The sequence below is a fragment of the Oncorhynchus clarkii genome, chromosome 13 (genome assembly GCF_045791955.1).
Source record: "Oncorhynchus clarkii lewisi isolate Uvic-CL-2024 chromosome 13, UVic_Ocla_1.0, whole genome shotgun sequence".
NCBI lineage: Eukaryota > Metazoa > Chordata > Actinopteri > Salmoniformes > Salmonidae > Oncorhynchus > Oncorhynchus clarkii.
In genome coordinates, this window is record NC_092159.1 from 18,750,433 (window position 1) to 18,765,543 (window position 15,111).

The 15,111-nt window shown below is 42.5% G+C and overlaps 1 pseudogene; it reads left to right on the forward strand.

Moving 5' to 3' along the window:
- Positions 1-15,111, forward strand: part of LOC139423511 (VPS10 domain-containing receptor SorCS3-like) — a 391,895-nt pseudogene that overhangs the window by 58,732 nt on the left and 318,052 nt on the right.

The following is a 15,111-nucleotide window of genomic DNA, read 5'->3' on the forward strand; positions in this document are numbered from 1 at the left end:
GTAGCAACCTCATGATGAGTCCATGTAAAATTTGAATATCATGTAGTAGCCTAAACCTATCGTAGTTACATTGAACTAGATGAATGGAATATGAATAACAGTCATCCAATATGCTGTAATAGAAATAAGGCCATGCTCATAAAAAAATAAAAAATCATCCTCCCTCATCTTAAATGGCACCGACCACCAATGGGCTTATCATACGTTTTACTTTGAGCATACACCCCCAAATAGAGTGAAGTCAATTTGGTCCAATGTACAATATGTGTAATTTCACCAATAGAAAAATACTTTTGCTGTGATAAACAGAGTGATGATCTTGCAAGGATGTATCGTCTCTTGGGGAAATTTGCAACATCTGAGTGAAAAATGGTAACCTACAAAATAGAGCAGTGGCAAGCCCGGCTCACAGCTCAAAGATAAAATAGATTATGTATTTTAGCACTATTACAATGTGTGTTGGACGAGCTGCCAGAGAGCAAAGGTTAGAGAAGAGGTATTCATCTTGTTTAGACACTCAGAGAAGGAACGTCAGATGAATATTCTACACAAGCGGTCAAAACTCGGACTGAAAGAGGCTAGAGTCAACAGGTCTTGGACTGAAAGAGGCTAGAGTCAACAGGTCTTGGACTGAAAGAGGCTAGAGTCAACAGGTCTTGGACTGAAAGAGGCTAGAGTCAATAGGTCTTGGACTGAAAGAGGCTAGAGTCAACAGGTATTGGACTGAAAGAGGCTAGAGTCAACAGGTCTTGGACTGAAAGAGGCTAGAGTCAACAGGTCTTGGACTGAAAGAGGCTAGAGTCAACAGGTCTTGGACTGAAAGAGGCTAGAGTCAACAGGTCTTGGACTGAAAGAGGCTAGAGTCAACAGGTCTTGGACTGAAAGAGGCTAGAGTCAACAGGTCTTGGACTGAAAGAGGCTAGAGTCAACAGATCTTGGACTGAAAGAGGCTAGAGTCAACAGGTCTTGGACTGAAAGAGGTTAGACTCAACAGGTCTTGGACTGAAAGAGGCTAGAGTCAACAGGTCTTGGACTGAAAGAGGCTAGAGTCAACAGGTCTTGGACTGAAAGAGGCTAGGTGCTTCTGTCAATTCCCCCATAGAACACCTTTCTAAAAGATCATTTAAAATCATACCATAACTTATATGTAAGCATTACCTGTCAAAAATACCTGTCATCTAACATATTGTAGCTATTCTCGTTATATGAGCCGCATCACAATTCCCACCAAGATGGGTCCTGCGTGGCACAGCTGTCTAAGGCACTGTTGTCTCAGTGCAAGAGGCATCACTACTGCCCCCTGCTTCGAATCCAGGCTGTATCACATCCGGCTGTGATTGGGACAGCGCACAATTGGCCCAGCGTAGTCCAGGTTTGGCTAGGGTAGGTCGTCATTGTAAATAAGAATTTGTTCTTAACTGACTTTGCCTAGTTAAATAAAGGTTACAAGTGGGTAAACCCTATTCATGGCAGCGACCCAAGTTCACTTCCCTGTTTGCTGCAATATTCAAATTTAATTAGGTATATTGTCACTGTAAAACAACATGAACCACACAATGAAGTAAGCTTTCATGTCTTGGAGTTTAGTTCATATTTTTTTTAAACCATATTCAAATCATATTGTCTTCATATCATAATTTTTTTTCTAGTTTTATCACACAGTTGATTCACATGAACAACCGACATCCACAGAAGCCAAGACAATATTGTCCGCAGTGACATTTGTCTTTGCATGTTAATTGTATCGGGCATATGTGTTTTTCCGTTCCCTCCATTGCTACTGTGGTGGCCGCCTCTCCACGTCTACACAGGAGTCAGACAGATGCATAATAAGTGTCTCTGGGGCTAACTCAATCTATATCACATTGGCAGCACTAACAGATTATCATTATCAGTGTCATCCAAACTCTGTAAAAGGCCCAGTTCATGTTAGTATAAAGATCAAACTAGTTGTCATTGAACGAGAGCAGCTACGCCCCAATACTCTTAAATAGCTGCAAGTGGACAGATCTGAGTGACTGGAATCAGGGGGTAAAGAACGTTTTTAATCCACCTTGAACCCCATTGGACAGTCACTTAAATAGCTGCATCTCTCTCTTTTTAGCTATTCATAAATCGCCAGATCTGAAAGGAGTGGAATCGTGAAGCAAACATTGAATGTTTTAAATCCTCATTGTCTTCAATTGGACAGTCATGATGACTTTTCACCAACTTTCACCAACTCAAAGACAGTATAGAAAACAGAAGAGTTAAGCAAAGGAGAATATGTATTAGTAATTAACATTGGGCCGAAGACTTACACATGCAGTATTTTGGCTACAAAGAAGTCAAGATTGCCTGTTGAAATACTAAACAGACTGGATTAGGCTGTTTTTTGGGGAATTAATAATTGTAACACTGTTTTTTTGTTCTCAAAATAAACATGATCCAAACCTTTATCTCATGCGGAGCCCTGGAGTTTATGCCAAACGTGAATGACAGCGTGTCAGTCAAGCATTTGAGTGGGGGTCTTTTTGAACAGAATCCATCACTATGGTTATTCTATTCTCAGTGATTGGTGTTTGAAACTTAAAAATGTATAAATTGACCAATCTTGACTTAATAGAAATATTGTCCAGTATTGCAATGCTTCACTGGATCAATCTGAAATGTTGCACACTACTGCCATCTAGTGGAGGCTAACCCATGCCCTGAGTGTCCTCAGGTGCTCTAATTTCTTGACTTCTGTAACCGCAAAAGCCTTGGTTTCATGCATGTTAACATCAGAAGCCTCCTCCCTAAGTTTGTTTTACTCACTGCTTTAGCACACTCTGTCAACCCTGATGTCCCTGCCGTGTCTGAATCCTTGCTTAGTAAGGACACCAAAAATTCTGAGATTTCTATCCCCAACTACAACATTTTCCATCAAGATAAAACTGCCAAAGGGGGAGGAGTTGCAATTTACTGCAGAGACAGCCTGCAAAGTTCTGTCATACTTTCCAGGTCTATGCCCAAACAGTTCGAGCTTCTTATTTTAAAAATAAATCTCTCCATAAATAAGTCTCTCACTGTTGCCGCCTGTTATAGACCCCCCTCAGCTCCCAGCTGTGTCCTGGACATCATATGTGAATTGATTGGCCCATCAATCTTCAGAGTTTGTTCTGTTCGGTGACCTAAACTGGGATATGCTTAAGCTAGATTCCCTCAATATCACACAAATTATCAAGGAACCCACCAGGTACAACCCTAAATCCGTAAACATGGGCACCCTAATAGACATTATCCTGACCAACTTGCCCTCCAAATACACCTTTGCTGATTTCAATCAGGATCTCAGCGATCACTGCCTCATTGCCTGCATCCACGATGGGTCTGCATTCAAATGACCACCCCTCATCACTGTCAAACGCTCCCTAAAACCCTTCTGTGAGCAGGCCTTTCTAATCAACCTGGCCCGGGTATCCTGGAAGGATATTGACCTCATCCCGTCGGTGGAGGATGCCTTGTCGTTCTTTAAAAGTAATTCCCTCCCAATCTTAAATAAGCATGCCCCTTTCAAAAAGTGTAGAACTAAGAACAGATATAGCCCATGGTTCACTCCAGACCTGACTGCCCTCGACCAGCTCAAAAACATCCTGTGGCGAACTGCAAAAGCATCGAATAGTCCCGCGATATGTAACTTTTCAGGGAAGTTAGGAACCAATACACGCAGTCAGTCAGGAAAGCAAAGGTTAGCTCAACAGAAATGTACATGCAGTAGCTCTAACTCCCAAAAGTTTTGGGACACTGTAAAGTCCATGGAGAATAAGAGCACCTCCTCCCAGCTGCCCACTGCACTGAGGCTAGGAAACACTGTCACGATAGATTAATCGAGAATTTCAGAAAGCATTTCTCTACGGTTGGCCATGCTTTCCTCCTGGCTCCACCAACCTCTGTCAACAGCTCCTAACCCCCCGCAGCTGGTTTCTCAAATGACTGCCTTGCCTGGTTCACCAACTACTTCTCAGATAGAGTTCAGTGTGTCAAATTGGAGGGCCTGTTGTCTGGACCTCTGGCAGTCTTTATGGGGGTGCCACAGGGTTCAATTCTCAGGCCGACTATTTTCTCTGTATATATCAACGATGTCGCTCTTGCTGTGATTCCCTGATCCACCTCTACGCAGAAGACACCATTATATACAGTTCACATCTGGAACCTTCTTTGGACACTGTGTTAACTAACCTCCAAATGAGCTTCAATGCCATACAACACTCCTTCCGTGGCCACCAACTGCTCTTAAACACTAGTAAAACTAAATGCATGCTCTTTAACTGATCGCTGCCCGCACCTGGCCGCCCATCCATCATCACTACTCTGGACAGTTCTGACAGAATATGTGGACTACTACAAATACCTAGGTGCCTGGCTAGACTGTAAACCCTCCTTTCAGACTTATATTAAACATCTCCAATCCAAAATTTAATCTAGATTTGGCTTGCTATATCGCAACAAATCCTCCTTCAATCACGCTGCCAAACATACCCTCGTAAAACTGACTATCCTACCAATCTTCAACTTTGACGATGTCATTTACGAAATAGCCTCCAACACTCTACTCGGCAAACTGGATTCAGTCTATCACAGTGCCATCCATTTTATCACCAAAGCCCCATACACCACCCACCACTGCGACCTGTATGCTCTCGTCGGCTGGCTCTCGCTACATATTCGTCGCCAGACCCACTGGCTCCAGGTAATCTATAAATCTAGGTAATCTAGGTAAAGCTCCGCCTTATCTCAGCTCACTGGTCATGATAACCACACCCACCCATAGCACGCGCTCCAGCAGGTATTCTCACTGGTCATCCCCAAAGCCATCACCTCATTTGACTGCCTTTCCTTCCAGTGTACACAGCCCATCTGTAAATAGGCCATCCAATCTATCTACCTCATCCACATATTGTTTTTATTTTCTTTTTGCTCTTTTGCACACCAGTATTTCTACTTGCACATCATCATCTGCACATCTATCACTACAGTGTTAATTTGGTAAATTGATATGACTTTGCTACTATGGCCTATTTATTGCCTTACCTCCTCACTCCATTTGCATACACTGTATATAGACTTTTTTTCTATTGTGTTATTGACTGTATGTTTGTTTATTCCCTGTGTAACTCTATGTTGTTGTTTGTGTCGCACTGCTTTGGTTTATCTTGGCCAGGTCCCAGTTGTAAATGAGAACTTGTTCTCAACTGGCCTACCTTGTTAAATAAAAAAAATATATATATATTTTTTAAAGGAGGGCATTAAAACCTGTTAGGGATCATGGTTCCCAGTTGGGAACCTACCCTCCCACGTTCAGCTGGAACGGTGGCGCATGGAACGCAAAAATATTCTTAGAAATATTTAACCTCCACACATTAACAAGTCCAATAGCTCAAATGAAAGATAAACACCTTGTTCATCTAGCCAGCAAGTCAGATTTCTAAAATGTTTTACGGCGAAAACATAGCACATATATATGTCAAACCACCACCAGACACAGCTCATTTGAATAGCCAAAACATGTAATCAACAAACGCAGGATTAAAAAATAAATCATTCACTAACCTTTTGAAAATCTTCATCAGATGACAGTAATAGGACATGTTACACAGTACATTTTTTTTTTTCAATAATATGCCATTTATATCCATAAATGTCCATTTACATTGAATTCATGTTCAGAAAATACTCAAAAATGTCCGCAGGAAATCTAGGTAGCGCGGCAAGATAACGTAAATAGACATCATAAACTTTGACTAAATATACATGTTCTACATATAGTTAGAAAGATACACTGCTTCTTTATGCAATCGCTTTGTTACATTTATTTTTAACGTTACAGAAATCGCACACTATTCAATATTCTGAGACGGCGCTCATATATAAGCTAAATTTCTCCGTAATGTTGGAGTCAACAGAAACACAGATTTCAGCATAAATATTCCATTACCTTCGATGGTCTTCGTTCAGAATGTTCTGGAAGGGTTCATACTTACCCAAATAATCGTTTGGTTTCAATTATTGCATCTTTGTATTAGCTACTGCTAATAACATCAGCTGAAATGCACCCAAAATGTCCTCTGGTCCGGAAAAGTTGCGCATCAAAACTTCAAAATTACATATTATATGTCGACTAAACAGGTCAAACTAAGTGCAGAATCAAGCTTTATGATGTTTTAAACATACAAAACAAATTTCTATTCAACCGGTCATCGTTAGCTCTTCCCAGGAGTGCTGGAACAAAGGAATGGCCGGGACCAATTCGCGCCCCAACGCACAAGGTATTTTCTCGTGGCACACACTAATTTCACTCCCATAGGGCCAATTCTCGCGGGATTTGAACGATTTGAAAAGCTCTACTGAATGAGGACATCTAGTGGAAGACATAGAAAGTCTCCCCAGATCCATAACTGGTTGGGAAGTGTGGGGGCGATGACGTCAAAGTTGCCCCAACTTTCATGACCACAAAAACTAGTTTGGAAGAATGCCTGCCCTGTGAGTTCTGCTATACTTACAGACATAATTCCAACGGTTTTAGAAGCTTTAGAGTGTTTTCTATCCAATAATAATTATTATATGCATATATTAGCAATTTTTGACAGATTTTTTTTCAGTTTACTATGGGTACCCAATTCCTCCAAAGGGTGCAGAAGTCAGCCCTATCTTTAACAGGTTTTAACCTTTATTTAGCTAGGCAAGTCAGGTAAGAACAAATTCTTATTTACAATGACGGCGTAGGAACAGTGGGTTAACTGCCTTGTTCAGGGGCAGAACAACAGATTTTTACCTTGTCAGCTCGGGGATTTGATCTAGCAACCTATCTCATTAAAGGGAATGCATCTGGACAGGGGTGACTGAAAGCCAAAGTGCACCAAAGTGTAGACCTGTGAGTGCACTGGAAGAGGCCAAAACCATGGCAACAGAGGTGAGAGGCACATTTGTAAAATGAATTCCAAAACAAAGTGAAGGTCTTAGAGCTAGTAACAGCATGCTGCATGCCAACCACTAGACCTGGAGTGCTGATATGGCTTTCTCTCTCCTCTCTCTTCTCTCTCTCCACTCTCTCTCTACCCTCTCTCGCTCTCTCTCCACCCTCTCTCTCTCCACCCTCTCTCTCTCCACCCTCTCTCTCTCTCTCTCCCCCCCCCCCCCCCCCCCCCCCCCCCCTCTTCCAGATAATGGTGCTGACAGACCCTGAGTTTGAGAGCAGTGTGCTCATCAGCTCAGATGAAAGAGCGAGCTTTCCGAAATACCGCCTTAGCTTCTACATCCTAAACCTTCTGTTCCATCCAACACAGGAGGACTGGGCTCTAGACTACAGCCACGATCAGAAGGTGAGCTCCATGTCATCTTTCACCACAGTTGGCTGTTTGATACAGTATGCTATAGATTTTGAACTGTGATACAGTCGGATAAAGCTCCAAGCTGTTGATGTTTTAACTTAATTCCATCCCGGTTCCAACGGTCCGGTATTGGTTTATTGAACATTCTTCTGTACTCTTAATATTATTTATTTACCGTCTTGAAGTTTTGATTAAATATTGATTATTGTTATCCATTGATGATACTTTGGTCATTTAATTACCATGGCAATTAGTTAGATGCAATTAACACATGTGATATAACGTGATTCCAACTACACAGTAACTTTATTTGTAACTGCTAGAGAACATTCTAATATTCATTAGAAGATGTCAGCACTATAGGCCTGCAAACCACATACAGCGACTCTGCAGTCCTATACACCTATGCTCTCATCTGTAACCTTCACTGTACAGTAGTATCATGTTGAGGAGAGCTCTGTACCCCCCACTCACACACAGGTCACATCCCATATAACCCCCTGTGAAGAAGACCTACCATTATGGCTAAATGAGTCTTACCTGGCTACCAAGATGGCTATCACATAGGGGAGTCTGGTTGAGGTGGAGGAGGGAGAAGACTGACACCTTGGGTTGCTAACTGACCTCAATATCAGTCATAACAATGAAACCTGGACAGATCCAGAGGTTGTAATTTGTTGCGCTTTCGGTCTGTGATGGCCTTCGTTGGAGAATGTGGACTATACGAGTTTGTAACAGAAGCTATTGGGCTGTTTGATGCACACTATAGATGTTGGTGATATTTTGTTTGCATTTAAAAGGATGGGTCTTTGTGGACTTTGAACACTCGCAGACGACATTCCTTTGTGGACATGGAACACTCGCAGACAACATTCCTTTGTGGACATGGAACACTCGCAGACAACATACCTTTGTGGACATGGAACACTCGCAGACAACATACCTTTGTGGACATGGAACACTCGCAGACAACATACCTTTGTGGACATGGAACACTCGCAGACAACATACCTTTGTGGACATGGAACACTCGCAGACAACATACCTTTGTGGACATGGAACACTCGCAGACGAGATAAGTACAATGCTGATTAAACGATTCATTAAGCATTGATGCAACATGGAATCCAATGGTGATTAGATCATGTAGCATATTCCATTGGGAGTCCATACAAGCGCAACTTTAAAACAGTCTGTTCTGTACTGATAACGTATATATTTTTCTATATTCAAACAGCTTTGTCAGATCACATTATTATTTGTCTTCAGTCTTTTTTGTATTCAATGCAGATCAATCTTTATCTCTTTCCTCAATGTCTGGAGTAAACTGTTCTATTTCGAGTTCTAGAACTCTGGGTGAACTCTCTTGACTCTTATCTCAGAATGTGTGCTCAGGGTAAAGACATGATTACTATTGATGTAGCTGTTCCTCTCTCTCTCTGAATAAGGGCGATACAATTAAGAGCATCTGTGACAAGTCTCAAAAAAGAATAAGAGTAGAAAGTATGGATACAACTCAATTTAATACAGAACTTTTTTTTCTTCTTGTTTGTCTGTGTTCATCTGGGTCTTTTAAACTGTTCAAATCACCTAATTGACTTCAGTATTAAAATCAAATGAGATGTTATTTGTCACATGTGAGAAAATACAGCTGGTGTAAGACCTTACAGTAAAATGCTTACTTACAAGCAACAATGCTGTTTGTTGTAAAAAAAAAAAAAAGTAAAAAGAAGAGAAATAACGAATAATTAAAAAGCAACAATAAAATGACAGCAGCGAGGCTATATACAGGGGATAATGGTGCAGAGTCAATGTGGCGGGGGCATAGATTAGTCTAGGTAATTGAGGTAATATGTACATGTAGTTAGAGGTAAAGTGACTATGCATAGATAATAAACAGAAAGTAGCAGCAGCTTATGCAAATAGTCCAGGTAGCCATTTGATTAGCTGTTCAGGAATCTTAGCGCTTAGGGTTAGAAGCTGTTAAGAAGCCTTTTGGACATAGACTTGGTGCTCAGGTAGCGCTTGTCGTCCAGTAGCAGAGAGAACAGTCTATGGCTAGGGTGGCTGGACTCTGAAAATGTTTAGGGCCTTCCTCTAACACCGCCTGGTATAGAGGTCCTGGATGGCAGGAAGCTTGGCCCCAGTGATGTACTGGGCCGTACGCATTACCCTCTGTAGTGCCTTGCAGTCTGAGGCCAAGCAGTTGCCATACCAGGCGGTGACGCAGCCAGTCGGTGCAGCTATATAATATTTTTAGGATCTGAGGACCCATAAAACTTTTCAGTCTCCTGAGGGGGAATAGGAGTTGTCGAGCCCCCTTCACAACTGTCTTGGTGTGTTTGGACCATGATAGTTTGTTGGTGTTGTGGACACCAAGGAACTTGAAGCTCTCAACCTGCTCCATTACAGCCCCATCGATGAGAATGGGCGCTTGCTCGGTCTTCCTTTTCCTGTAGACTACAATCATCTCTTTTGTCTTGATCACGCTGAGGGAGAGGTTGTTATCCTGGCACCTGTCATGACGTGGCCCTTGCTGGGTGTAGATCATGGCTTGCCCCTCTCTCACTCTCTCCTACACCCAGGTTAATGAATCCCTTTGTCTTTCCCACTCCTTTATCAGTCCACACCCAGCCATAAAAAGTTAACTTGTTAAGGATTGCCCTCCAGTCTTTCTCAATTTCCACCTGAAAACATACTCTGTAGCTCAGGCCCAGAAGCAAGGATATGCATATTCTTGGTATCATTTGAAAGGAAACACTCTGAAGTCTGTGGAAATGTGAATTGAATGTAGGAGAATATAACACAATAGATCTTGTAGAAGAAAATACAAGGAAATAAGACGTTTTCTGTTTCATATTTGAAATGAACAAGAACAGACAAACATTCAGATATGATCCTGGGGATAATTGCAAATAAGAACATAAGTGGGCAAGAGTATTTCACCAAAGTTTCAGAGACACCTTCAGGAATGAGTTAGGTACATGCCATTGAGCATGAAGACACCCAGGTGTCCCTCACAAGCTTCCCAAATGTACCCAAGTGGCCAAATTGGTACAGTGATCCATTGATGCAAATACCTATATACGAAACATGTATTCTAACATACCCCCTCCAAAAAAAATTCAGAAAAATTGAAATAAATAAATGAATATTTCAAAAAATAACAAAGGTAACTATTTACACTTTCAATGTACAATAATGTGAATACCCTCAGTCTTCTACACAATATTGTGCTGCTGATGCCATAGCCCATAGAAGTCTCTTTCTGGTGTGAAGCAGCGGGTCACTGAACAGGTGATTTCTTGTGGCACAGACAACGAAGCCTCCCTACTGAGCCCCTTTTGCCCTGAGGCACATTCCTGCCTGCAATGATGAATTTTGGCATTTGAACACCACTGGTTGGAGCAGAAGGGACAGAGGTAGAGGGGACAGAAGGTGCTACATTGGTCTTGCTGTAGCTAGCAAGCTCCTGGATGAGCAGCTCCCTGAAGGCTAGCTGTGAGATGGGGGGCTGTCCACAGCCCTTAGCCATTTCCTTCACCACAGCAATGTCAATGAAATGAGAAAACAATGTCTTGTATCATTTCATGGTTTTGTGGAGAACATTATAGTAGCCTATCAGCGCATCTGATAGGTCTACACCTCCCATGCTCTTGTTGTAGTCCTTCACAGCAGTTGGAATGGGGACATTCTTGGTGGTCCATGCCCCAGTAGCGTCCTTCACGCCTGACAACATGATCACCACTGAAGGACTTGTGGATTGTTGTGCACATCACCACCTCTCTGGTATCCATCCACTTCACAAAGAGCAGGCCATCTTCACGGATCCATCTCATGGTACCCCGCTCAGCCCGCTTAGGCATGTTGTTCACCCTGGTTTTCGAAAATCCCACTCTGTTGGTCCGAATGGTGCCACAGGCTCACATCTCCAGCTTCCTCAGGTCTGTGAACAGGGTAGGGCTTGTGTAGAAGTTGTCCACAAACAGTTTGTAGCCCTTCCTTAGCAGCTGAAAATCTATTAACTGCATAACGGAGTCATAGCTAAGTTCCTTACCGGTCGCACAACTGCTCTTCCCCTCATAGACAAAGAAATTGCACATGCAGAATCGGCCAAAACAAACAGTTTGTAACCCCATTTAGTCGGTTTGTTACGCATGTACTGTTTTAGGCCAATTCTGGCCTTTTAGGCTACCATCCTCATCTATGGAAAGGTTCTGGGTGGGCTGAAAATAAGTCTTGCAGAGAAGTTAAATTTTTCAGAGCTTATCAAACCGTGCCGTGCCGTGCCTCGCTTCATCACGTTATCCTCGTCAACCTTTGGGTCACTAATATGAAGCGCCTGTGAGATTGTCAGAAACCTTTTGCATGACATGACCTTGGTGGGGAAAGGCAGTTGATAGAGGGGTGCAGATTTCCAGTAGTCCTTCAGGGTTTTCAGCTTTACAAGATCCATGTAAATGACCATAGAAAGGTAACAAAAAATATCTGACATGGAAATGGCCTTCCATGTCTCCTTCTTGCCTTCCTGCTTCGTAGCTCCGTACTTATTTGCGTTCGACACCAGGGAATCAACAACTGCCGAGGTGAAAACTGAAAAAGTTGCATGGGGCGGTACTTGGAGGTCATGTCCAGCTGAGGTCCTGGTGGCCTTTTTGGTCTGATAATTGGAGGTGGTGGGGCAACATCCTCCTCCAGCACAGAGTGCCAACGACTCTCCTCCACTCTGCCAGCAGGTTCCATACTTTCCTTCCTCCGCCTCTTTGTCACCGACTTCACACCTCTTGATGGCCGGGCGGGGGTAGGTGTGGTGCCGGAGACAGCAGGGGTCCGGCTGGATGGACCAGCTTCAGTGGGGGATTTGCACCTTGGCAGTACGGGCTCCCAATCAGAATCACTGGGACTGTGAAATAAAGACACAGACCCAGATTATATATAGAGTAGGGTATCAGGAATCAGTATGGTGACAAGCTGTTCCATTCCATGTTTAGATAAAATAAAATGTAAAAAATATCTAATATACTGTATACAGACACACACCCACCCACAATGTAGAGCAGAATCTTCTCCATACAGGTACATCTCAGATTTAGAGTCAAAAGAATTCACTGTCTGAATCATCTTGTAGTAATTCACTGTCACTATCTCGATCAATTTCTTCAATAATATCGTGAAGATCTGTATATTTTGTCTTTGATTTTAATGTTTTACTCGCCATAATTCTTCTCTGAAAATTCTCTCAAAACAGAAATGTGGCGCGAATGATTGTGTCTTTACGCTCAAGTTTCCCACAAAGGCTAGCCTTCCTGGATAGAACCATTACATGTTGTCGTTTACCTCAGCTCATTGGCTATCTGTCAAGCTAGATTTCAAGTCAATCAGTGGTAATTGGTCCAAAATACAGTCAATCAATGAAGAACTGGTCATATCATTGGTGCGCAATGAGGTCATAGTTTGGTGTGTTCAAATCAGTTCCTTTCAGTCAATATGTCCCGGGAAAAGAATCATGAAGTTCATCAAACCATCAAACCAAACATGACTCGATAAACGTCCGTTTTGAGTGAGTAATTAAATTGAATGTTACATCCAAAGTTGAAGGACACTGAATTTATGATGCAAGCCGTTTACAAAATGTTTCGTGTTAGGCTATAAAAATTGATTATATCGAACAAAGACAATTTGTTTCGTCAACCTTTAGTATGCTGAATTTTATTGCTATTTCTAACTTGTGACTAATTTACTTGGCTGGTAACTGTTTGTAATGTTTTGTCTACTGATCGATAATCGCATGGTTTGCTTTCCCAAACAAGAGGTTTTGCTTTCATTTGCTGTATTGCACTTCTGATTTGATTAAAGTTAAATAAAGAATTTGCAATTCTGCTAGCGGAACACATTTCCTAGTCAGGTTAAAGGTCTGACTGATATTGGCTAAGGAGAGCGTGATCACATACTTGTCCAGAACAGCTGATGCGCTCATGAATGCCTCAGTGTTGCTTGCCTCGAAGTGAGCATAGCCATTTAGCTCGTCTGGTGGCTCATGTCACGGAGTAGCTCCCGGCTGTGCTTCCCTTTGTAGTCCGTAATGGTTTGCAAGCACTGCCACATCCGACGAGCGTCAGAGCCGGTGTTGTACAATTCAGTCTTAGTCCTGCATTGATGCTTTGCCTGTTTAATGGTTCATCAAAGGGCATAGTGGGAATTCTTATAAGCGTCCGACCCTTTAGCTCAGTGTGGATGTTGCCTTTAAACCATGGCTTCTGGTTGGGGTATGTACGTACAGTCACTGTGGGGACGACGTCATCGATGCACTTATTGATAAAGCCAGTGATTTATGTGGTGCACTCCTCAATGCCATCGGAAGAATCCCGGAACATATTCCAGTCTGTGCTAGAAAAACATTCCTGTAGCTTAGCATCTGCGTCATCTGACCACTTCCAAACTGAGCAAGTCACTGGTACTTCCTGCTTTAGTTTTTTTGCTTGTAAGCAGGAATCAGGAGGATAGTTATGGTAAGATTTGTCAAATATCTAATGAACATGAGGGGAGAGAGAGCTGGTTTCAAGCGCAGGGCGCATTAGGTGTTTGTTAAAAAGGACCACAGGAGGAGGCAGGTAGCTGGGTCCAGGGGCTGGCAGAAGGTCATACACAGGGGGTCCAAAGGCAACAGTACAGGCAGGGAAAAGGCTAGTAACGTAGTCCGGGAGTTCAGGCAATAACTAGATAACAGGAAGTCCAGTAGGCTAAAGTACAGGCAGGGAAAGGCAAAAATGTGTCGTTAGTGAGTCAGGCATAAACTATTGTACACGGGAGGAGTAAATCAATGGGACACCCAATGTTCTGAAAGACGTGTGTCACAAAACAAACAATACCTCACAGCGATGGGGGGTGCAAATAACTGAACTAAATAGTGTGTGATAATGACATACAGGTGTGTGAACAGGTGATCAGAATTCAGGTGATTGGGATCTGGAGAGTGAGCTGCGTTCAGGGCATCTAGGTGTTTGAGAGTGTGAGCTGGAAAGTGGGCTGGAAATTGAGCTGCAAGTCTCAAGGGAGATGTGAAGATGAGCCTTTTAAAAAACACAAGTCTTCTCGACTCGACTTGTCTTCCATTCTTAACATATTGCATCTCAGCTCACACACCACGTTGAACCTGCGAGACAAGGCTTTGGGTCCCTAATGGATTGTGTAAAATATATGTTCATCAAAACGTTAACTTGGTGGGACCGTTGAGTTCACACTGCAGTTACTGTGGTCACTTGGGGATATGTGGTTTTGATGATGGTTTCATGATGTACTTAGAAGTGTTTATGAGAGCAGACAATTCACCTAAGCTGCTAGTGTAGATACAATTACATTATCACAGAAAAACAATGAACATTGATTGTACAAAAAGATCCAGTTTATGTCCATGTATCTATTGCCAATCTATGACGAAGCCTAACAATATCTATCCTGTTTAAGTTCAACCTTATTTCCCTCAGCACCAGTCTCTGTGTTTAATACCCTTATTCAGGTTTCTGGTGTTGTAATCAATTGGTTTTGGGTATGTCAAGAGGAGAACCCCAGGTGTCTGACATAACTTTGTTTTCCCCAAATAATGTTCCTGTCAGCCCCCTGTAGTCTCCCACTCAGACGCACAATGTCAGATGAAGAACGTCAGTCTACCGCATTCTGTACAACAACCAAATCAGATAGTTGACATGTTGGAGATGCATTTATTCACTCCTTTCAACCTTTGAAAAAAGTGAGCAAAAACGTT